The sequence below is a fragment of the Acinonyx jubatus genome, chromosome C1 (assembly GCF_027475565.1).
Source record: "Acinonyx jubatus isolate Ajub_Pintada_27869175 chromosome C1, VMU_Ajub_asm_v1.0, whole genome shotgun sequence".
NCBI lineage: Eukaryota > Metazoa > Chordata > Mammalia > Carnivora > Felidae > Acinonyx > Acinonyx jubatus.
Genome location: NC_069381.1, coordinates 7,700,299 through 7,724,579, shown reverse-complemented (window position 1 = coordinate 7,724,579; position 24,281 = coordinate 7,700,299). Strand labels below are relative to the sequence as shown.

Sequence of the window (24,281 nt, the reverse complement as noted above, 5' to 3'; positions counted from 1 at the left end):
GTTTTTACATCACGTTGTGCTTTGGTTCTCATTATTGGGAGCTGGGGACTGAGTTAGTGGGGGGCAGTTGCTTTTCAGACGGTATGGGGGACCCCTTTCAGGATGTGGGATGTACTTAACTGTTTTGAGCCATGGATTCACCGAGGAGCTGCATAGATTGTAGATTATGCATTCTGGAATTAGTTAGCTGGGGATCAAAGTCACGTCCTTACGTTAGTTACTTAACTAGCCTGTGCCTCGGTTTTCTTATCTGTAAAATGGGGATATAACATTGGCTGCCTCGTGGGGTTGATGTGAGGATTAGACGAGCTGAGGCTTGTGCTTAGAACCAGCCTGGCACCTGTGTGTGTTTCATACTCACACGGGAGTGAGTGTGGACACACCTGCTGCCCACCAGGGCGTGCTGTAGACGAGACAGAAGGGAGAACCCGCTCTCTGTATCTGGGGGCTGGGACTCCCGAAGGTGTGGGGTGCTGTGGTGCTAGAAACTCTGATTTTGTGTTGTTTTATCTTTCTGGGCCACCTTGAGGTCTCCTGGTATTTAAGTCAGAAGGCCCACATTTGGAGTCAGACCCCAGAGGGGACACTGACGAGGGGTTGGTGGGGGCAGCCCCTGGGAACTGCCCCAAGGTGCTGGTGGACCCTGCCTGTGTTCACACAGCCTGTGGGCTTAATGCGGAGTGTCGGCGGTCCCCAGAGGCCCAGGGATCAGTTTCACTACCCCTCTGTTTGCACACCTGTAAAATGGGATTGGAAGCCCACCTGTGAGCCCCGAGTAAGAGCACAGTGGTCTTTTTTTTTTTTTTTTAACTGAGTTTTTACTTTGAACGTTATTTCTGGGATTCACTTAGCCAGGTGAACAAACAGCACACAGTAGGGACCGCGGGGTGAAAATCCGAGGAACAACAGGCCAGCCTTGGGCCGAGGCTGAGCTGAGCCCTGGATGACCCAGCGCTAAGCGCTAAGCTCGGTGCTCAGCAAGAGAGTCGAGCTGGGGAAAGCGGGGCATGGTGGGGATGCAGCCCAGGCTTCCCCCTGCCCTTGGGTGATCCTGCCCTGGGGCGGGGGGCATGCCTCCAGGCCTGGGTGGAGGTGGGGAGGGAAGGGCCAGGAGAAGAAGCAGAGGTGGCTTGGAGGCAGTGACCTAAGGAGGCAAGGACATGGGGGCTTTGCAAAGCAGGGGGCACTTGAGGGGCGAGGGGCACTTACGGAAGATGAGGTGTATGAATCGCCACCGGCCTCTCCCATTTCACTGTGCTATGCCAAAACACCCCGGTTCTTGTTTCACTATCTGAGATCTGGGAGCAGGTTAATTTCCATGACGAACTCCAGGCCACGTGCTCAGAGGATTTATCTAATTAAACTGATGCTTTTTTTTTTTTTTTTTCGAAGAAAGAAAGGAAGGGAGGGAGGGAGAAAAGAAAGGTAGGAAGGGAGGAAAGATGGAAGGAAGAAAAGAAGGAAGACGAAATGGAGGGAGAAGGAAGGATGGAATGAGAAGGAGGGAGGGAAGGGAGGAGAGGGGAAGAAGGAAGGAAAGGGAAGGAAGGAGAGAAGGAAGGAATGGAAAGAAGGAAGGAAGAAAAAGAGAAAGAAGAGAAAAGAAAAGAAGAGAAAAGAAAAAAGAAAAAGATGGGAGGGAGGGAGGGAGGGAGACAGATAAACTGGAGGCAGACCAGTGATTTTTAAATCCATGCCGGAATGGAGGAGAGGCTTGGTGGCAGAGATGGGGGTCTTCTGAGTGGGTTTCTGTCTTATGATGCTCTTAAGTTTCTTTCCAACCTGACTCTTGGGCTGGGAGGGAAAGGGGCAGCTGGAAGGATTCTGGATCTGGACTCTCCAGTACACTAATCCTCCCGTGTGGCAGTTGAAATGAACTGAAACGAAAAATTCAGGGGTGCCTGGGTGGCTCAGTCGGTCAAGCGTCCGACTCTTGGTTTTGGCTCAGGTCATGATCTCACAGTTCGTGGGTTTGAGCCCTGCGTTGGGCTCCGTGCTGGTGGTGCAGAGCCAGCTTGGGATTCTCTCGCTCTCCCTCTCTCTCTCTGCCCCTCCCTCACTCGTGTGCTCTCCTTCTCTCAAAATAAATAATACTAAAATTAAAACTTAAAAAAAAAAAAGGAAAATTCATTTCTCCAATGAACTAGCCACATCTCAAGTACTCCATAGCCGCTAGTGGCTACTGTGTTGGACAGCACAGATAAAGAGCCTTTCCATCATGACATCAGGTTCTATTGGACAAGAAGGGCCTAAGAGGGAAGGGCGTTTCGCTCGGAGCCTGGGCTAAAGGGATGAGTCCCCAGGGGACAGTGATGGAGGCAGGAGATGGGCTCTCTGCCCGGTGCCAAGGCCCGCGTGGTGCTGGGCCCTTCTTCCCTTTAGAATTGAGTGCACCTTTCCTCCCTTCTGGGCCAGGGCAAGCTGGCGTGTCTACACTTAGCAGAACAGGGTTTATGTATTTATTTTTTAAAACGTTTTTTTTTAATCTTTATTTTTGAGAGAGAGACAGAGACAGAGTGAGAGCAGGGGAAGAACAGAGAGAGAGGGAGACGCAGAATCTGAAGCAGGCTCCAGGCTCCAAGCTGTCAGCACAGAGCCCAACGCAGGGCTCAAACCCACAAACCGTGAGATCATGACCTGAGCCGAAGTCGGATGCTTATCCGACTGAGCCACCCAGGCGCCCCCCAGAACAGGGTTTAAATAAAGCCTTTTCTCACTTTCTGTCTTTTTGACTTTGGGCAGGGTCGTAACTGAGCATGTGGACGTGCTGATTTGTAGGCAGTACCTGCCCCACCGGGTCTTTGCGGTCCTCACCTGAGCGATGTGTGTAAGCACTTAGTACAGTGCTGGGCACAGAGTGACCATTTGAAAAATGGGGACCACGGTTATTATAATAACTATATTATTGTTGTTGATATTATTTTTATGTGATTATCAAAGAGGCTTTGTGGCTGCCACATTCTTAGGGACACTCCTGGACCAAATGCTAATTTCCCTATAATCAACACTTTGCAGAATTAGTTTAAATGAGCTCCCCCAACCCCCCCCCCCCCCATCCCTGCCTTCTGGAAGCTTATTTTGGATCCCTTTCCACCTCTCCCCATCCCTTTTTTCTTTGGACCAGAAGAAGCGTTGGAACCACCCTAGAATTAAGTCTTACAGGCCCCTTCTACTTGTGGGAGCCCCGCCTCCCAGCACACGTAAAATTGTGCCCATGTGTGCACGCACGCATGCACACACACTGCTGGCCAAATTACGTTAAAAAAAAAAAAACCAAAAAAAAAAAAAAAAAAACCCAACAAAACACCAAAGTATTAAAATAGGGGAGAGCAGATGTGGCCCAGGCGGGGCTGGCTGGATTGTTTGGGGCTGGGGGTGGGGGTGGTGGCCTCTGGGAGGGACGTGTGTGTTTATTCCTGGACATTGCCCAGTGCCCTGTGTCCTAATGTGGAGCTGAAAAGTCCCCTGTATTGTGCCGGCTCCTTTCCCCGTGAAAAGGCAATTGAGTCAGTGAGTTCCGAATGGATTGGAGCTGACAGTATATGAGAATTTGGCAGTGGGTAGAAAACAAGTTCCCCCACCCCTGCCCCCCACCTCACACACACACTCACTTATCCTTCCCTAAACTCCCAACGCTCGCGCGCGCTCGTTGGGGTTTTAGAGGGGTTTTGAAAAAAAAATTCCGGTTTCTTTTTGTATGTATCAACATTATCAGTGGGGGTTCTGCCCCAGCCTGCCCCCTCCCCCAGGGACGGCCGAACCCGCTCCCCATCGCCTCCGTGGCTCCGCCAGTGATCCCGAATGAGTTAAAGGCTGAATCAACTCTAGACCCAGCTGTACATTTTTACTCTGGGTTCCTGAATGGAGCGATGTGCTATGCTCAGCACGATTGGAGACTGTCTGCCCCGGGTGGCCCACCCGGCCCCCACCCTTGCTGGGCTCCACCAGCTTCCATGGGACCTGCTCCTGGCAACTGGGGAGGTGGTGGCCCAGGCTGTGGGGACCTTGTCTGGTGGTCCCCACTTCCAGCCTCCCATTAGAGACCTGTTTTATCTTGAATGGAAAGCGTGCATCGTCTTGAGCTGGTATCATGCCTGGTCTGCAAAGGAGGCTTACAATTTTGAGGTTTGTATATGCCGTGGGCCCTGCCCCTGCCTCCCCAGCCCCCAGTATTTCCGCCACCCGTGGTGCCCACACCAGTAAATTGGTCAGCAGCCAACTACTTGCGCCTGGCCCTTGTAATGGCCACTGTGGCACTGTGACTTTAGACACATCCCTAACCATTGGGAGCCTCAGTTTCTTCATTTGCAAAAGAAGAATGGTCACAGTGCCTCTAGCATGGAAGGATTAAATGGAATAATGCTGGGAAGGTACTTGACATGGGCCTGGCACATGGTAACAACGTAGCTGTTATTGCTACCTATTATTCCTTGCTCGCCAGCTGTTATCAGGAAGGCAGGAAGGTGGAGGGGCTCAGGCCTGTTGCTGTGTTCAGGCCCCAGGATGCCCCAGCCCAGGCTGGAGCCTTAGCACCCCAGCCCAGAGGCTGTGGTCACCAGAATTCTGCCGAAGCATACTTGCCAAACCAGCAGGGTGAAAGTCAAGAACAAGCCAGAGGAGTACAGAGCACTGGAGGGAGCAGGGAGAAGGCTTCCCACACCCAGGGCCGGGTTCACGGACCCCCAAGGTGGCAGCCGCTGGGCTGGGCTGGCCTCCCTGAGCCAGGGGAGTGTTGGCTCCCAGGCGCTGGCGCCATCTTGGTTCTCCTTGGCTTCCCCTCAGCGGTCGGGAGCGTGGCCCTTGCCCTCCCACAGGAGCAGGTGGCCTTTGCAGCCTGGCACCTGTTCCTGGAGGGCGGCTGCCAGGAAGGCACAAACCTGGGGATCGCCCAGTGTGTCTGCCGAGTCCTTGCACGAGGCCTGTTTACTCCCTGGAGGGGCTCGCCTGGGCCTGACCTGGTGTTAGAGGTCAGAGCAGGGCTTGTTCTGTCGTCCAGAGCCCCCCCTCCAAGCCCTGCAGGTGAGTCACAGAAGAGTCACAGGAGAGCTGGGACCCGGCAGCCTGAGGTCTGTGTGCTGGGAGCTTGCTGAGGGAGCGAGGGGAGCCAGGAAAAGGGACGAAAGATGTAGAGGAAATTGGCGAGGATACAGGTGAAGCGCCTTGCTTTTGTCCCCAAGGGGCAGCAAGCAAGCCGTGGTGATTTTACATTTGCAGCTTATTAGAAGAGGAAGGAAATAGACATTTTTACTGAGCACCAACTATGTGTCAGATGCTGTGCTGTGACTTTCCGTGGGATTGAAGGACACAAGGCAGGTCGTGGTTTGACTCCTGTTGTACCACCGGTCAGGAAATAAGGCTCAGAGAGGTTAAGAAATTTACCCGAGTTTACCCAGCTGGCTAAAGGAGAGCCGGAGTTGCAATGCAGGCTGGCGTGACTCTGAAACATGTGCCTGGAAAATATAACCGCATTTTAAATAGGTTTTGAAAATAAATAAAGGAAAAAATTCACGCGTAGTTTAACTATCACCTCTTCTAGTATTTAGTGTATTTCCTTCTGGTGTTTTTTTTTTTTTTTCCTTCAGTGACCGTATATATTTGTATAATCTGCAATTTATGTAATTATAACCATAAGAGAGTATGGGCTTTAGCTGAGAAGTAAGAGGGAGAGAAGGTCCCCTGAGCTGGGGCCACAGATTGATTCTCAGCAAAATGGAAACCTGGCTTTGGCCCTGAGCCATCTTTTCCGTAACGAGGTTCCCGAAGTGGCGTTGGAAAAAGCCAACTGGGGGGAATGGACGGGCAGAGAAGACCCTTGCGTTCCCTCCTGGGTTGGTTTTGCACAGTTAAGTGGTAGAATTTTCCTTTTAACTCACTTCCTTCTTGCTTTTGACAAATGGGAATATTTGTACCATTTTCCCGAATGACCTCCTCTCCTTGGGGTAATGAGAAAATGAAAGTCTTTGCTAAGTGCTTTGAGATATTCAGATATAAAAATGGAGAGCAGAGTGTTGTCATGGGCCTTTTGCTGCCAGGGCGCTTCATAAAGAGGAAGTACAGCTTGTGGGGGTGAAGGTCAGCGTGGGGATGAAGGCCATGGCTGGAACCAACGTCTCTCTGGGCACGAGGGCAGGGGCGTGCGTGGCCGGGTACAGGATGGGCCGGGTTTCGGTGGAGCCTCTGCTTATCCTCCAGGTTCACACTCCAAGGCCAGGGTGACCCAGCTCTCTCAGGCAAAGCCCCCACCTCGCCTAGAAGCGTGTGTATACATGATTCGATTCACGGAAAGGTCTCCCTCGGCCCCCTTCTCCCCCTCTGGCTTCGTAGCTTCTCCCCCTCTGGCTTCATCGCGTCAGCCCAAGCATAACAGGGCGGAAGAAATACTGTGTCACCTGTACAAGTAATAATGTTGAAGATGATTTCGAAACATGGAGAAATGTTTATTATGTGAGTGAAAAAAACAAACAAAACACCGAAGGCCAAGTGAACGCCATGATAGAAACTATATAAAAAATCACAAATGCGGATGGACAAAGCTTGGAAGCTAATCCTCCAAAATGAAAATTATAGCATGGGCGGTGAGACCACGGTGATTTGTTTTTTATTTCACAACATTTTCTTTAAATTCCCCCTGTGATTAAAAACCAACAAAGCCAACGTGGCGGCCCAGTAGGGAGCCTGGGGAGGGGGAGGGGGCGGGGCAGCGCCAGGCGTGAGGGCGCCTGCACCCACGGCCCCCGCAGGGTGCTGAGCTCACCGGCTGTGCCAGCCACAGAAACCTATGAGATCTCCAGAAGCCGAGGCGTATCGGTGACTCAGACCTTCGTGTTATGCTGTTCAACAATAGCTTTTGTCCTTTGCCCAAAACCCTAGGCCAGTGTGTTAAAAAAAATTATAAAATTATGAGATAGTTTGTACTTAACTTACCAGCCTGTGCCAGCTTCGGGTGCTTTATTTATTCAAGGTGGGGAGGCAGGGAAGGCGGGGTGGGGGCGGGGGGCAGACAGAAAGGAAAAGAAAAACAAGGTAGAACTCGGACAAGGCCCAAGAAACGTTTGAGCCTCACCAACAAACTTTCTTTTGTTTCCCCGGTGGGGAGAAAAAAAGAAGGAGGAAAAAATGAAGTGGGCCAGGTTGAACCAAATAAAACTCCTCACGTTTTGTACGTGGGGTTGCTTCTTGCAGTGGGTTTTGCCTTTTGTTTGTTGCATAAGAAAGCTACTTTGGGAAGCTCATCTCTGGGCCAGAGCCTGATGAAGGTAGGACTGGAGGGGCCTGGGTGGAAAGGACTGGAGCAAGGACAGCCAGGTTGGGCTCTGGTGACCATGGGTGTTTCGCTTGGCTGTTGTGGCCGATAGTGCCCAATTGCCGACAGCCATTGCCCCCACTTCTAGTTGGGTTTAAATACAATTCCTACATCCTGGTGTCCCGGAAGCAGCTCTTTGCCTGTGGGACTTGGAATTCCTTGTGAATCAGGAGCAAGGTGCAGTGCCAGGTGGGACTAGAATGTCCACCGGAAGACATTTTGAGGACGAGATTCAGGAAGAAAGACCTTGGAGGGTAGAGTGGGGAATGGGGGCGTGTGGGTGGTTGTGTATGTGTGATTGTGCGTGGTTGTGTGGTTGTGTATGACCGTGAGTGCGTCCGTGTGTGTCCCCTTAATCACTTTTTTCCCCAGTTGTAATAGCTGGGCTGAACAAAACTTATGGCGGCCTTATATATATATTTTTTCCCGTATCACCTGGTCTTGTCTCCCTGGCCCAAACGACGCCTCCTAGTGAATGAACCTGTCCGGTAGCCTGGACCCTGGGCGGACTGGTGAGTCTTTCTTCAAGATTAGTTGAAAGGATTTTGTGGGAATAATCCAGGGTCTTTGGCCGCTGTTTGACCAGTAAGAGAAGGCAGTCATCTATCTATCTGTCTGTCTGTCTTTAAGTTTATTTACTTATTTTGGGAGAGACAGACAGAGCACAAGTGGGAGAGGGGCAGAGAAAGAAGGGAGAGAGAGAATCCCAAGCAGCCTCCATGCTGGCAGCTTGAACCCACCAAGCCGTGAGATCATGATCGGAGCCGAAATGAAGAGTCGGACGCTTGTCCGACTGAGCCACCCCAGGTGCCCCAAAGAGCAGTCTCTTAGGTTAGAGGCAAAGACACAGGTGGCCTGTGGTGGCCTGGCCTGGAACTCAGCTGTCCGCGTCTGAGGCCCTGACGAGGCTTCCCGCCCTGCCTCCGCGTCTCACCTCGTCCAGGCCATGTTGGGAACAGATTTGCGGTGGAGCTTCTGAGGCTCTGTGGGCTTTCACGTGCCTTCTTGATCTTTCCGTCTTCGTGATCGTTACTGCGAGGAAGGCAGTACAGGGGTTCTTGTGCCAGATGAAGAAACTGAGTCCCGGAGAGGAGAGGCACCTTGTCCACGATCGCACAGCTAGTCCGTGACAGATGTGGAACCGGGACAGAGTTTGGGGCCATTTGGAAACATGGTCGTCTCCGCCAGTGGCTTGGGGCAAGGCTGACGGGTCCCAGACGAGGACTTCTGCTTTCCTCCTCTTCCGGGAAACAGAGGGACCCTTTTGGAGCATCGGACGCTTTGTGGCTGTGGTTGGAGTGACTGGTCTGATTTTAGGGACTCTGTTGAGAGGAAAGAGCCCTGGATGGTGAGCCAGGACAAGGGGCCTTCTAGCCCCACCTCTGTCGCCCGGGAGCAGCCACAAGACCTCAGCTTTGCCGTCCGTGTACAGAATGAGAGGCTGGCCCCAGTGGTTCCTCGTCTCATCCCCCGTCAGGACAGCTGAACTTCCTGCCCCGGTCCAGTGTCCCCAGCTGTGCCGTGCAGCAAACCCTCTCCGACAACCTGTCAAACCAGAGGCGCCAGTTTCCTCAGGGCTCCCACGAGCTCCCTGACCCTTTCTTATGCCAGGGAGAGCCTTTGCAGGCTTGTGGAGCAGTGCCCCCGGCCCATGCCCCATGCACCTGCTCATTGATAGCTGCGTGTCTGAATGTACCTTGTGTCAGAGCCCTTTGGTTTGAACTTGCTGAGTACTGAGAGGCCGAGACGTGAGGAAATTACGAGCAGGGGAGAGACGTGGTACCCTCTGACAAGAGGCAGCTGTGGTGACAGGGGTAGGCGCCATGCCCAGGGTGAGCGCCATCTGGGCAGGAGGCCTGGCTTCCAGCTGTGGGGGCTCCGGAAGGGCAGAGACCGGGAGGAATGATTTTGAAGACACTACTATGGAGATTAAGGGGATGAGAATGTAAATCTCAAGTAAAAAGGTAATTGAATGTAATAGCAAACACTGCTCGCTCTATGTTAATTTTAGCTCTTCCCCTGGATACAAGGCGCTGTATTAGTGTTTTATTACCATTTTGTTTGCACTAATAAAATAGTAAAATTTATTTCAAGGAAGTTGAAGGATGGTTTTACAATGCAAATTTGAAGAAATTGGACTTTTCATTTATGCCTCTGCTATTTTAAACCCTGACGGGTGTAAATTAGCTACAGGGACCGGGCAGACCCCACTGATGGGGACTTGGGAGGCGGGAGCCCTGGCAGAGGTTCCGGACTAGCTCAGAGCAGAAAGTAGACAGTGTTCTACAGAGAGGCTGGAGGGGCACAGGGGTCTGATTGGGTAGGACAGGGAGGTGGGCGAGAGAGTGCCAGGCCCAGAGGACTCTAGGTAGTAGACAAGCATGTACGCACTGAGCCTGCGGGAAGACCCACGTGGCCACAGACCTCAGGGCTGTGTCTTTATCCTCTCTGCCCTTTGGCCTCCTTCCTGTCTTGACATTGAGCCTCGATTAACCAGGTGACTCCTCAAGGGGAACTCAGCAACCTCTTCCCTCTGAGCCTAGAAAGGAGGGGTAGACCAGATGTCACACACACATACACACACACACACACACACACACACACACACACACACACACCCTTTCTAAAGGGGCTGAAAATTGAGGGGAGCAGTAGGAGTGTGGAGGAAAAGACCCTGAGCCTAAAAGGAGCCAAGAAATAGCATCCCCAGGCAGGAAACCAGCCCAGCAGAGGTTCCGACATGTGTTCCCCTTGTCTCTTCTTCCTTCTGACCTGTGCATTCTTTTTTTTTTAATTTTTTTAATCTTTATTTTTGAGAGAGAGAGAGAGAGACAGAGTGTGAGTGGGGGAGGAACAGAGAGAGAAGGAGACACAGAATTCGAAGCAGGCTCCAGGCTCTGAGCTGTCAACACAGAGCCTGACGCGGGGCTCAAACCCATGAACCGCGAGATCATGACCTGAGCCGAAGTCGGATGCTTAGCCGACTGAGCCACCCAGGCGCCCCTGACCTGTGCATTCTTAAGAAACAGGAAGCAAAACGTTTTTTCGGGAAGCCAGCATCCCTTCAGAAGGGTTGGGCCCAGTGGTCCCAGGTGCGGTAGTAACGAAAAGCCTGGTGAACCGAGCCAAAAAAAATAAAAATCCAGTTTGTCCGAATTTTAGGGAAGCAGATGAGGGCACGGGAAGGTGGAGACGGGAAGGAAATAGGTGATCGGAGAGTTTCATTTTGAGTTTTGGGTGAAGAATTCAGGTTGACGCTTGTTTCATCCAAACCGGTTTGTTTATCTCTGAGAAATTATCAGCAGCAGTGGCCCGAAGCGATGCACTGGGGGACCAGCTTCCAAAGGGTAGGGACCCGAACAAGTGTACTGATGTCTGGCGAGGCCTGCAGCGTGTATTGCCCAGGGTTCTCTGGCCGCCTGCCTGATGTGGGGGAAACGGTGAGCTGGTGACACGGGTTTCCAGCCCCAACCCTCGGTTTTGTGGGTTTTTTGTCAGTGTGTTCTCTCTGCCTTGGTTGGGAGTGTTGTGTGTGTGTGTGTGTGTGTGTGTGTGTGTGTGTGTGTTTGATGCAAAGATTCAAAGTGTGGATACTGGCAAGACTGAGCTGAGAAACTGAAGCAGATCAGAGATGGCAGAGGCAACTGAAGATTTCCTTGACTGCAGACGGCGTGAGCTCTGGGTGTTAGCGCGCTGTGGGTCGCAGGGAAGTTGGCACTGGAGCAGAGGAGGGTGGGCACTCTGCTGGTGGCTTTTCTAGTGCCTGTGGGGTGACGTTTGGAGCAGACTTGGGTGCTGGGACATCTCCAAGGCTCAGGCCTCCGGCCGCAGAGCCGGCACCCCACGTGCTTCTTGCCAGGGCTGGAAAGTTCTGCGTCTGGGCCTCGTGGCTTCCTTTTGGATGAGGGGTCTGCAGGTGGCATTTCTGGGGATCTGGGGCTCGTGCAGGAGACAAGGGACTCTAGGCCCAGCCCCATAACAGGCCAGGAACCTCTTGTCCCACTGCGGGGTAAACAGGAGGGCCTGGTGGCTGAGGGGACAGAGCGGGAGGACCTAAGCTGGCCGAGGTGGCCCCGGCGAGGACAGCTTCGAGAGAGCTGCTGAAACAAACCAGAGATGAGGACATTGAAAAGTGGTGCGACTTTTAGCGTCTGAAATGGTTTCCGATTCTCTGAGAGTGGGGAGATGCATGGCTGTGTACCCAAGGATTTAGAGAGTGCATCAGGCAGAGGGGGGTTACGCTCCAGGGGGATTTCAATCCAAAACTGTAATTACATCAAGGAGCAGACGGAAATGGGAAAAGAGGATTAGTGGTGTGGCCTAGTGATGGAGGTGGCTCCAGGGGCACCTTACTTAGGCCCCGCCTCTGTGCCAGCATCACAGCCAAGGTGGCTCCCCCCAGACCACCCCGGGGCACAGCCGGGACCCTGGGCACCTCTTCTCTACTTGTCTACTTGTCTTCTCTACTTGTCTACTCTTAACTGTCCCCAGGCCACCGCTGGAGAGCGGAGGCTCTTCTGTGAAACTCCAGGACTGCCACCCGCCCTCTCTGCTTCCTCCTGGGCCTGGCTTTCACACATCAGCTCCAGCCTGGATAGAAGGAAGCTCTATGTGGATTGATTTGACTTTCTTTTCGGCATATGCCTGTGTGTTCGGAAGAGGGTGACCCTAGAGGACACCGTGGATTGCTCTCCTAGGTGGCCGTGGTAGTTCCCTATCTGTGGTCTTGTCCCATTTGGTTTGGCTGGGCCAGTGCCTGCGGCCTGGTCCGTAGCCCCTCTCCAGTGGCCCTTTTAACCGGAAGAAGAGGTGGCCAGAACTTCTAGGTCTTTGGCCCACAAGCCTGTGACCCTTCCTGTCATCCTACTCAGCCCCCCGGGGTGTGACGGTGGCATCCCCAAGTATTCCAAACCCCCGGCTCACCTTTCTCTTCTCCCTGCCCCCCTTCCCTGCACCTGTCAGCTGTTTCATTGACTGTCTGGCTTGGCTGCCACCCATCCTACCTCCCAGGCCAGCTCCTCCCCCGCCCCCCTCCCCCCAGGCCCACACTCCCTCCCTTCCTGTCTCTGCCCACGTCTGTCTCTACCTGCCCGTCGCCGGCACACCTGAGGATCCGAGGCTGCCTAACGGAGCGCGGGGATGGTTCAGGGTGTTTACCAGACAGCAGGGATAAGGTATTAAATCCTGTTGCTGTCTTCCCAGGGCCAGGTTCCTCAGATGGTTTTCCAAATTCCTAATCTCGGTGCCCACATCCCTGCCCAGCCCATGTTTGATGGGAGCTTTCCTTTCCGATTGAAGCTGAACCGAGCAGGATCTGTCGTGAGGCTAGGTCTGGCTTCCCACCGGTGCAATGATAACATGGAGGTCCAGCCCCTTCCTCTCTGGTTCTTCCTTCCTCCCCTCTTTCCTTTCTTTGGGCATCTTAGAGAGCGGGGGGCCAGGATTCTGCCACCAGGTGTTCTAGAGCCTTCTTGAGTGCCCCTCTCCCCGCCAGTTTTGTCTGGAGGCCACCTGTTGTAATGAAGGGGAGGGGATCCCAGAGCGGGCCTGGTGTCCGAGGCAAGGGGGATCCCAGCTTGAGGATGGTCAGAGATGGGAATGAACAGGTGGAAGACAGCCCTTCCGAAGGACGTCGTTAGGGTTCTTCCCACTCAACGTAAAAATGGCCAGTGTGGAGTTTCGCCCACGATGCTGAATGCCCTGGCTTGCCCCAGGAGAGGGTCGGTAAGGCAGACCTGTTCCTCCACAGTGTCTCTGCCTTGGTTTTGGAGATGCAGCGCTAGGGAGGAGGTGTGCTCCTGTCTGGTGCTTGGGGCGGACACGTGCCCTTGGTAAGCTGGCCTAGCCTCCGGGGTGACAGGAGGGCTCAGACACTTTCCGGTGAACAGGGACATTTAAGCGGCCGGTGATATTTCTGATGTGGGGCAGAGGCAGCTTCCAGGGGGTCTGCCCTTCTCTAGGACATCTGGGGCTTGTCTACCTTTCCTGGGAACTCTGTCCCCATCTTCAGCCTTCTCTTTCAGAAACTAGGCTAAAAGAGGCAGATGAGTTTACCCTCGCCCTCTGCCCCCCCTCCCACCACCAAGGCTGGGAACTTTCTATGAGAGGAGGAGCAAGATTCTACACCAACCGTCTGATGTTTCACCAAGGGTGGCAGCCTGGGTCTACCCTTCCAGGGTTGGGGGTACCTGGGACTGATGGATGTGTCCTTTCTCTGAGCTGCCATGTGACCTAGACAGACTTTTAATTTCAGCTTCTCTTTCCCTGACTACAGATTCCCTCCTGTGCCCCTTCTCCTTCTTCCCAGTAGTGGGCTTTTGGATTTCACAGAAGCAGGGGCTTCCTTCTCTCTCCAGGTTGCCTCACCTCATTCCTGCCACAGGTGCTCCATGCCTACCCACCACCCCCCCCAACAAGTTGCCTAGGCAGTCACCACTGTGCTGGGCTTTCCTCCTCTCTCCCTGAGCTCAGGGCACGGGCAGGAGCAGAGGGATCTCTGGGACCCAGTAGAGAGGAGTTTGCAGGGCTGGGGACACAGCAAGGAGTGTGGTGACAGATGGCACGCTGGGTCCTCAGCCATGATGCTCACCATCAAGGCTTCTGCGATCATACAGGCCAGGGCTCCTATTTTTATTTGGGGGTTTCCTTTTCCTACAATGTATCGGGCAAGGATTAAGAAGTGAAATAGAAAGAAGGCCAAGAAGTTCCGAAGATGACAGTTGGGCTGGTGGGGAGGAGGAGGTGGAGGAGAAGGAGGAGGAGGGGGAGGAGGAGGAGGAGGAAAGAGGTGAAATTAATTCATTAGAAAAACTTGTTTACTGGCTTTGCTTAGGCGCCTCCATTTTAAAAGTCTACGTTTACAATAAGTCGCTAATTAAAATACAAAATGAAGCAACAGCTATGTTTTTTTTTCCCTTACACTTTAATTGCATGATTTTTTGTGATGTAATTTCTGGAAACACCCAGTGTACCTCACAAGGCTGATTGTTTGATAAACTAGAAGCACCTGAAACCAACCCAAAAAATAAATATATAAATCCAAGGGAACTTAAGGTAGATTGGCAATGACAGAGAATTGCAGACAGCAGGGAACCAAAAATCCATAATAATAAGAAGAAGAAAAACAAAATCCCTTCTAAGGTAAGGACATTTATCCTCCTTGCCCCAAAAGGAGAATGGTCTATGCCTCTCAGGAGGGGGAAAAAGCTGAAATGGAAACCCGACCACGGAGGGTAATCGCTCCCTATTCCCCACCCCCTGGTTGGTGCTATGGGAAAAAAAGCAAAAACGACTCGGAATCTTCCCTGGTTCCATTTCTACCCAGGCTCAGTACTTGCTGGGGCTTCTTCTTTCATCACAGACCTTTCAAGGGGATTCTGTGTGTCCCCTTGTTCTGAGCCTCGATGCAGTCCCAAGAGGGAGGCAATGACTGTCCGCCCCCCTGGGAAAAACAAGCCTCTCCATGCCCACAGGGGGAAGACAGCATGTCCCAGGCTTGGGCTGCTAGCCCAGAGTTCCTGGCTCTTCTAGAAGGTAGAGGGAAAGGGTGGTCCACGGTAAGAATGGTGTGCGTTGTCTTTTGCAGACAGCCCCATCATGGCCTGCCGCCTTCTTTAAGATGCAGACCCGGGTGGTGATTGCAAAACTGCTGAGAAACCTGTCAGGAACTGACTCCAGGGTGGGGCTGGGAGGAAACTGGATCCCGCTGCTGGCAGACTGGCTGCTGGAGAATCCGAGGCCCAGCATCGTCTGTGGGCCCTGGGCCTCCTAAGCGTGGGCATCTGGGCAGTGGGAGCGTGAGACAGAGGGGGCCCGTAACCACACTGCCTTCTCTTTCTCCATCCAAAAGCTAGAAGCCCAGTTGGCCAGGCGTCCCAGAGATCTCTCTTTACACTCCCCACCGAGGGAGGAGGATTTGCCTCTTTTTAGGTCTTTTTAAAAAAACACATTTTCTCCCTGATTATCACTCATGCTCATGGCTCATTGGAAAAGACCAAAAAAAAAAAAAAAAAAAAAAAGTGTGAAGAAAACAATTTAAAAACATGTAGCGTGGTCATTAAAAGCATGGGTTAGGAGAACAGAGGGACCTGGGTTCGAAACCCAATTTTGCCCCCCGGCAGTGTGACTTTGGGTGAGTTCCTTAAGCTTGCTGAATCTCAGTTTCCCCATCTGTAAAGTGGGGATGATGATCGTGTGCGTCTTGGATTCACTGTGAGGATCCATATAGAATATCGAGCACCGAGCCTGGCACACAGCACGCGTAAACGTTAACTATTTTCGTTATTATAGTTAATAATGATTATTCCACTGCTTTGAGATATAATAGGCTTTTAAATTTTTTATTAAGAATTTTTTGTTTTTTTACATCGATGAAATTCTCTGTCTACCCCTGCCCCATCCAATACCGTAGCCTCTAGCCACATGTGGCTTTTTAAACTTAAATTAACTGAAATCAAGTCAAATAAAAAATTCAGTGCCACAGTCAACAGCCGCTGTGCACTTCAAGGACTCCGGAGCCACATGTGGCCAGCGGCTGCCATACTGGACAGCATTCTAAACAATAGAGTCACCTGGGGTTTCCTGCTTTGGGCCAATGTGTGTTAACGGCTGCATAATAGTTCATGATGGGGCTGAATCACCCTTCTTATTGGTGTGAGGCTTTGTCCCTGGGTGTTTGGAACATCTTCTGGGCTCTGATTGGGCCTGCTGGGGTTGCCTGGCCCCTCACTGATGCTGTGGCGCTCTCTGATTGGTGCCATGCAGCAAGGGGTTCTGGGAGGAACAGAACCTTGCCCACGGATTGGCTCCCAGTGGTGGTGCCAGAGTAAGGGGCGGGGCTCTGCTTGCCCCCAGTTGGCCCTGGCAGAGCAGGAGGAGGCTGCCTCCCCCGAGCCCCCAGCGTGTCCCCTCAAGCTGGCTCTTGCACACAGTCACCTCACAGGGCACAGACCAGGAAGAGGAGGGACGTGTTGGAGGTAGTAAAAGTGAGCACTAATGACCCACCCTCCAGTGACCTGAGAGTCCCAGGTGTCCCTGAGAGCCCCCAAGGACCACCCCCTAGCAGGAGCCCCCCCCCCCCGCCCCCAGGGAGCAGCGGGCAGCCTTCCTTGGTGGGGACTGAATGCCTTGGTTGGGGGGGCCAGCCTGCTCAGGCCTCCAGATCCTAGTGAGGGTCTTCAGGCTTCTGGAAGGGCCCCGAGTAAAGATGGCTGCGAGGTTGCAGGGCAGGGGGGCTGGGGATCCCAGGTCCAGGGGCAGCTCCAGGAAGACCTCGCGACGGCAGGTGACCATCCTGTCACGGGTTGGTGGAGTGAGTGCGTTGGGGTGCTGGGGTGATGCCGGGGTTGTGGCTCGAGCCTCTTCTCCAGAGGGGCCGTCCGCGCCTTCCTCACGTGGCTGAGGGCAGGGCTCTGGGTGGGGGGCTGTGGGCAGGACCGCCTGGGGAAGTGATCCCCGGAGCAGTGGGCAAGACAGAGAGGGAGAGCCAAAACCGGACCTGCTGATGTGGCCCTTTCTGCTTGCAGCGGATCATAAAATATGGCTCAGATTTTCATTACGGGCTCTATCGATTATCTTCTGGGACGGATGAATTATAGAGAACATTAAATTTTTTTTAAAAAGCAAGTGAGAGAGGAAATATCTGAATGAGTTTGGGTGGTCGATGGCAGAAAGGGCTGAGCCACCAAGCTTGCTGTGGCCTCTGTCTCCGAGCAGGGTGAGGAGCAGACCACTCAGGGCAGGCAGCCTCTGACTCCAGCTTTTGGCCTCCCTGGAGCTCCTCCGGCCTGGCCTTGGCCACAGGGGAGACCTGTGCTCCCCTTTGCGCCCCTCGCCTGTTCCCCGTCCCCTCCAGGGATCTGGCTAGCTTCTGGGAAGGCAGACAGTTGGGCTGTTCGCAGGGTTCTGACCCAGAAGTAGGACCTTTCCCAGGCCTTTGGGCCTCTCTTGCTGGGAGGTGCTGCTGTTGGCTGGAGATGGCCGCCCGGGCGGGAGGGAAGGCTCACAGGGCCTTCTCTAGTCAGGGCTGGGATGGGGACTCCTGAAGAATGTGACCACCTGGGCCTGTGGGCCACCTCCACTTTTCCCTGCTCCTTGTTCCTCCCATCTGCAGTCACTGGCTTTGGAGGATTTCTGTTTTCCCTTTGGAAGCTTGAGAAAAACATGTCTGGGTCCCACTGCTGTGCATTTCGGTCCAGTCTGGAAAGAGAGCCTCCTGAGAGCCCATCTCTGCCTTGTTCCCTCCCCAACCCCTCCCCTTCCCCTTCCCTTGCCACGTGGTATCGTTTGAAAGTGCCACCCAGGCCTGGGTTCAAACCGCTTCTGAGTGGGTGACCTTGGGTGGGTTATACCCCTCTCTGAATCTTACGTCCTCGTCTATCCGGTTGAGACGATAGCCCCCCTCGTTGGGTTCTTGCGATGATTATACATATTGATGTATTAAAATCCTTAGCACCTACTGCTTAACAAACATCGGCTGTTATTTTCCTGGACCGTGGCGGAGCCTGGAAACCCTACCCCCGCCTTCCTTCAGCCTTTTTGATTTAGTATTCCATTTTATAGACAGGGAAACTGAGGCACGGGGAGGTTAAAGTCGCTGGCCCAAGATTACCTAAATTGTAAACGGCAGAGCCTGGATTCCTACCGGGCGGTCCGGCTCCAAAGCTTGTACGCTAAACACCGTGTGGCACTGCCCCCGTGATCTGGCAGGGTGACGTACGTGTGTGTGCCTGCACGAGTGCTCTCGCACGAGTCCCAGCAGCCCTGCCCTCCTGGTGGTCTCCGGCCAATCCCTCCTCCCGACCCTCCCACTTGATGTGGTTCCCTCAGGTCATTGGCGACCCCGGCATTTTCTGGGGCCCTGTTCTGAGTGGAGTCTATCTCCCTACCCCCACGCTGCCCTCCCCGTCCCGGCTTCACCTAGGCTGCCGTGAAAAGGTGGTGGTTTCCATGGATATCCGTCTCCCTCTGGCGACACGCCCTTTTTTGTACAACTCTGTTCCCTAGAGTTGATTGTTTTTGGCACACCGCTCTGTAAACTCATCCAACAATTAAAAGGGGGGAGGGGCGGAACAAAAAGGAGACAGTGACTGGGGTGAGCGATACGCAGGAGGGGCTCCTGGGGCGTGGTCCCCTTTCTGTCCCCAGTCAGCAGCAGGACGGCACCTGAAGCGCAGAACGGCCGCGTAACCCGCTGGCCGGGAGTTCTGCTTGCTGAGTTCTGAGAATTCACAGAACTCCACGTTTCCTTCCATTTGAGCTGTGTTCTTGCCCCATTTATTTCTCCCTCAGCGGTCAGGGGGCCCTTGCGCAGAGCCAACAGCAGCCATCTCCGGAGGCCACCTGAAGCCCTGAGATGCCAGCTTGGACCAATTTGAATATCTGCTGCCCTTGTTTTGGTTAACTGTGTATGTGTTTGCTCTGTTTGTGTACCATCAAATACCTACTGCGTTGGGCGGACCCGTCGTAGGCCGTGTGAGATCACAGATGAAAAATGCAGTGAAAAACATTTTCGTGCCACAACACATCATGTAGGATTTTTGTATTAAGATGTGGATTTTTTTATTGTTTTTTTTTTTTTTTCTTTCCCCTTTTCCATACAGCCTGAAGTTGGGCAACGTACCCGTCTGTGTTTTTGTTTTCACTCCGGGTGGTTTCTGAAATCTGCTCATTAGGGCTTTGTCCTCTCCGCGTCCTAGCCTGACCTTCTACCCCTTTATCGTCTCTGGTGTAGATCTTTCTACAGCGGAGGTCACCTCCTGTTGTCTTCTCTCCCCTGGGGACGATGGGCGCCCTGGCCACACCCATTCACCCAGGTGCAAACTGGGCTCCCGAGTCCCTGTTTCTGAGTCCCACATCGCCGAGGCAGACGTGCATTGCAAGTGGTCTCAGTGAGGGGGAGCCAGCAGAAATCCATCCTCATGGTAAAGCCCTTTAGCTTGCCCCTTGTCTGGAGAGAAGAAATGGAAGCCGTCCCATTCCCACAGAACCTCATGACTCAGAGTGGCCCTCTTCTGGTGGCCTTCTTGTCCCTGTCTCGCCAGATGACAGCAATGGGCTGCTCAGACCCCTTCCCCCTCCCGGAGGCCATGCCCGCAACTGGGACCCCATTTACCAAGTAGGTTCGGGGGTTTCTCCTGCCGACCAGGCACCTCACCATAGGCCTCACCTGCCCCCGTTCACAGCCCAGCCAGAAGGAAACACCTAGGCATTACCTTCGTCCTCCTTTGTGACCTCTGAGTGCTTTCTGCTGGCTCTTGGGGGGTTGATGGAGACCTGTGTGGGGGCAGGAGGACTGAGATACTGGAGAGGAAAGAGACCAGGGGTGGGGACAGAGAAGAGCTGTGAAGTGATTTGGGCCCTGAGTCCGGGCCTGAGCTGTGTGACCTTTGGCGAGTCACTTCATATCTCTCTGTGCCTCCCCTCCCTAATCTAAACACGGGGCCCTAATGCTTCCTACCTCACGTTGTAAAGATTTGGCGAGATCACACGCGTACGATACTTAGCGTGGTGCTCAACGAATAGAAGGCATCACGTAGGCCTGCCGGCAGATGAGGGTGAAGACCTCTCAGCTGCTGTGCCCTCCACTCCCGACGTGCCCTCTGTCACATAGTAGGAGCTCCGTCGATACTTACCGGCATCCGTTGGAGGGGGATTGGGTAACCGAGCGGTCCCCGTGAGCCTGAAAGTTGCTCATTCATGGCGCTAATGTTGGAGCGGGAAAACCAAGGTGCAGGCTGTGCTTAGGGGAACCAGAAGGAAGGGAGCCTGAAAACAGCCGGTGAAGTATTCTGTCGCTGGAGAGGGATGACGCTGTGCCGGGCCCGTCTGATCCTGACACGAGATCAGGGACTAGTTCAATCCCACAAACACTTACGCTGCCCACTGTGGGCCAGCTGTTGTGCTAAATGCTGAGGACGCAGAGATAATTAGGACCTGGTCTCTGCCCTTGAGGAGTTAAAAACCCAACGGCGGAGACAGACTCGTGAACAAATTACTTTAGTCCAGTATGGATTTAAATGCCACAATGAAAGATGTGTGAGGAGCAGAGCAGAGAGGCATATGGCCTGTTTGGAGTGGATTCTGGAAGGTTACCTTGAAGAGGTGTGGAAGAAGAAGGTGCTGGTAGTCGAGGACATTGCTGGAGCACCGGTAACACCTTGCTCATCTCTTGGGGATGACCCTCCAGCCCTGCTGGGTAGGAGGGAGAAAGGTGTCCTCTCCATCTGTGAGGAAAGGGGGGCCCTAGGGAGATCATGTGGCCTGTCCCATGGTCCACGGCAAGTTAAGTGGCCAGACTGGGGCTCAGACTCACATCTTCTGATTCTCGGCCCAGTATTATTTCTGTACCTACACATGGCTTCTCACCCCTTCACCCTGGAGCTGCTGGCCAGAGAGCTCTGTCTTCTGGGCTCTCCACCTACTGACCGAGATTCCTGCTGCTGCCATGGCCCCCGGGGCCTGTGCCGTGGGAGGGCCCCGACCATGGCAGGCCCCAGGGCCTGTGCCCTGGATTGGTAAATAGGTCAGGCTGCTTGCTTGGGGACAGTCCCTGAGCAAGGCCACACCTTGGCAGGGCTGGAGGATGGCAGGAATGGGGAAGACTGAGGAGGAGGGGGAGGAGGAGGCTAGGCCACACCCTTTATTCAGCTGCTCATGCTTTGCCAAGGTGAGAAGCTCCCTCTGCCCAGGGCAGGCCCCTCCCTCAGCTGGAGGAGGCTGGACAAGGGCCCCACCAGGGCCTGGGACACCCTGGTCCCCTGTGACTGGAATCCCCTTCTGAGCCAGGGCAGAAGAACCTGGTTCACATGGCCATTTGCATGTGGTCAGACCCTGGTCTTTCTCGCTCTTTGCCAGAAGTCAGGGAGGTGGGAATGTTTCCCTTGACCTTTTCCCTGGGAAAGGTGTGTGGCTGGAAGGGGAGAGTCTGAGCCACCCGTAGAAGATGCTGGCTTTTCAGGTGGGGCAGGGGTCGGTCGTTCTGATGGGATATTGGAATAGAGTTGTCCCTCCCCCCCCCCCCCCGCCCCGCCCCACACACAGCAGAAGAATGTTCTGGGGGCGGGGAGCTGTAGGTGGTCTGAGGCACCCCTTCCTCTGGCTTGGAGATACTTAGCTGGCGGGTGGGTTGCCCAGGGCTTTGGGGGATCCTGGACCAACAGGCAGGGGAATGGCAGAGCCCAGAGAGTAAGTCTCCCTGTGGCCCTGAAGTTCCCATTAAAGTGTTTTTTCCTCTTTTTTAAAGAAAAAAATATTCCCAAACTGGAAAACAAAGGAAATCCACTTCCCCCAAATCACACGAAACTCACATTAGGGGCCTGGCGGGAATCCATGGAAACCAGGAAACCCGCTGTTAACCCTGTATGGCGCTGACGGGTGGGGTGGGAGCGGGGCGATCCAAGCCCAGGGCCACTATCACTGGCCCATCCCCGTGGCCGTGCCCCAGAGCAGAGGTGGGGGCAGCGGCTGCTGGAATCTGTCACCTTCACTGCCCAACAGCCCCTTCCACTGGCCCGACCTTGGGAGGCAGGAGAGGAGGGGTTCGTGCCCTCGAGGGAGGCTCGGATCAGAGGGCTGGGCCATGTTGCAGAACCTGCCGGGTAACTGCCCACACCATGCCACGCTGTCGAGTCAGGCCGAGCCCACTCACACGCTTTGGGAGCGAGCACACAGGTGGTGTGGATGTCCTGGTCGGTCGAGGGAGAAGGAAAGGACTTGAATTTCAGCCACCCCACTCCCTGATGCCAGCCCCGTAGGCACGGTGGGTGTGGGAGCAGATGGAGAGCCCCCTTGGAGTTTCCGTACCCCACTCTCACGCCCATCGGGCTGGACCTCCAGGCCTGGGAGCGTGTGCACGGAGGTCCGGTGCCAGGTTTGTGCTTGCACGCGCACAGGCTAATTTTTCTAAAAAGGCCAAAAATATTTACAGATTTGAAGTTGAAACGCAAACAGGAAAAGCCCTTTAAAAAGTGAGTGTAGTGGATATTCAAAACAGGAATCACCATGGAAACACCACAATATTTGCCTAAATTGACACAAAGGTTGCTGGTCGCAGGGCACCAACTTTTTTGGCCACATTTTTTTTTTTTTTGGCCCAACACCTATCACGAATGAATCTCAGCGGCTCCCTTCTGGGCGCGTGCACTCACGCCCTTTTCTTTTTTACGGGGTGCGACGGCGCAGTAGCAACGTGGACAGTGGCGGGGGGCGGGGGGGGGCAGGAGGAAAAGAGAAGAAACCAAACTGACCCATCCTGGGTAGCTGCAGAGACACCTGTTGATTCTGTTTTTAGAGACTCCCACAGGGCCACTGGGGGGTCATGGGAGCAGCTGGGAGCCGGCCCAGGGAAAGTCTAGAGGGAGTGAAGGTTGGGGAGCCCGAAGCTTGGTTCGGTTGCGTGGGTCTGATCTGGCTTCCAGCGTCAGCTTGATCCACCGTCAGGCTGACCTCTCACCCGGGGTGCCGAGCCTTGGGTGTGATCGCTCTGTTATTACCCTGGGGGTGGCATCTGATTGGCCTCTTATTGTTTCTACCTGTCTGCTTCTTTTGTTAGCTGTGACAACTGCTTTGCAGTTGGCTAATAATGGTGCAAAGGGGGCACTGGTTGTAGGGTCAGACCTGGCCCTCACCGCAGCCATGCCGTCCGCCGATTGGCAGGCAGGGTCCGAGAATCTCTTAGCAGCGACTGCCGGATGGTTCCCTACCTCGCCGAGTGTCAGAACCGTGCCGTCTTGTCGTCCGTCCTGTCTTGAGGAGCCACATGGGTCTCAACGGGAGTCTAATAATCTGTTTTCCCTTCCCGTTCTGGTAGCAAACAGACCTCGCTGACTGAAGGCCAAGACCCCTTCCATCCCATCCGCCCTTCCGGCCACCACGGTTGTCCGCCCTCCCGTAGAAGGGGACCCTGCAGCTCCAGTGGTGCACAGTGGAATGGACTTTGGACCCCGGTCTCTTGGAACACAAAGGTAGCTGCTCCTGATTCCCAGATGTGTCTGGGAGATGTGGGTCGGGGCTGTAGTTGGCCGGTGTGGGGGTTCCTTGTTGGGAGAGAGCCCCAGTAGGCCTTTCTCAGGAGGGTTCTGACCTGGATGGGGGTAGCTCAGGCACCCTAGGTGAAAGTAAGAAGACACAGGATTGAGGATGGAGCCCGGGCCTAGGAACAGGACACTGTATATTGGCCCTGGCTTTGGCATTGACTCACTGCTTTCTCGGTTTCCCCACCTGTGATATAAACAGATTGGAATAATGGCCTCTAAGAATCCTGCCACTGAATGGTGCCAGCAGCACGCGGGTACTCCAGGGGAGGCCTAGAGACCTTTCCGAACGTCACCTCTGGGAGCGGTGGGTCCGGTCCCTCTGGACTGCCACGCTGTCCACAGGCTGCCACGCTGCTCTGAGTTCACATGTGACTTGCTGGGGGCTCTCTCCAGCCCAGGCAGGACCCTCCTTAGAGGAGAAGCCACAGGTGTCTTTTGATCCAGGCTCAAAAATCACCCCTCGCTTAAGGCAGGTCACTCATGCCAGGGATGGGCAGTCTATGAGGCTGTACTGTCAGATATTTGCCTGCAGGTATATCAGACGTGGTGGTTTTTGCTGGGGGGGGGGGGAGGGTGGCGGGTGGGGTTGACACACAGCAGGTGCCTCACTACCTATTGGTCATTATTCAGTGTTCTCTTAGGATCCCAAGGGAACCAGCCCAGAGAGGTTGGTAGGACAGGGGCAGAGGTTGAGGGTCTGGAGAATGGTTGGGAGGGTAGAGGCCGCGAGCCACGCCTCCCGTGTGAGCCACACAGGATTCAGCAGCCCCGGCTTACCACCCTGTGCCGTCCCTCCCCAAGGGCGCCACAATCAGGCGTGTCTTGCCCCTCCCTCCATGGCCAGGCTCTGCAACTCTGGACTTCGAACTTGCAGGAAGGAAGCGCTTGGCAGCGATGGGTGCCTTGGCGCCCACTGGGGTTTGAGAGGTCCCCAGAGCTGTAGG

General features: G+C 54.1%; 1 protein-coding gene across 4 annotated transcripts in view; it reads left to right on the top strand.

The window, feature by feature from the left end:
* CASZ1 (castor zinc finger 1) overlaps positions 1-24,281 on the top strand; it is a 153,404-nt gene that overhangs the window by 16,386 nt on the left and 112,737 nt on the right. For all 4 annotated transcript variants that reach the window (XM_053207041.1, XM_053207052.1, XM_053207043.1 and 1 more), the window contains exon 2: positions 23,112-23,265. The gene's annotated coding sequence lies outside the window, so the exon portion shown is untranslated. The remainder of the gene's footprint in view (positions 1-23,111; positions 23,266-24,281) is intronic.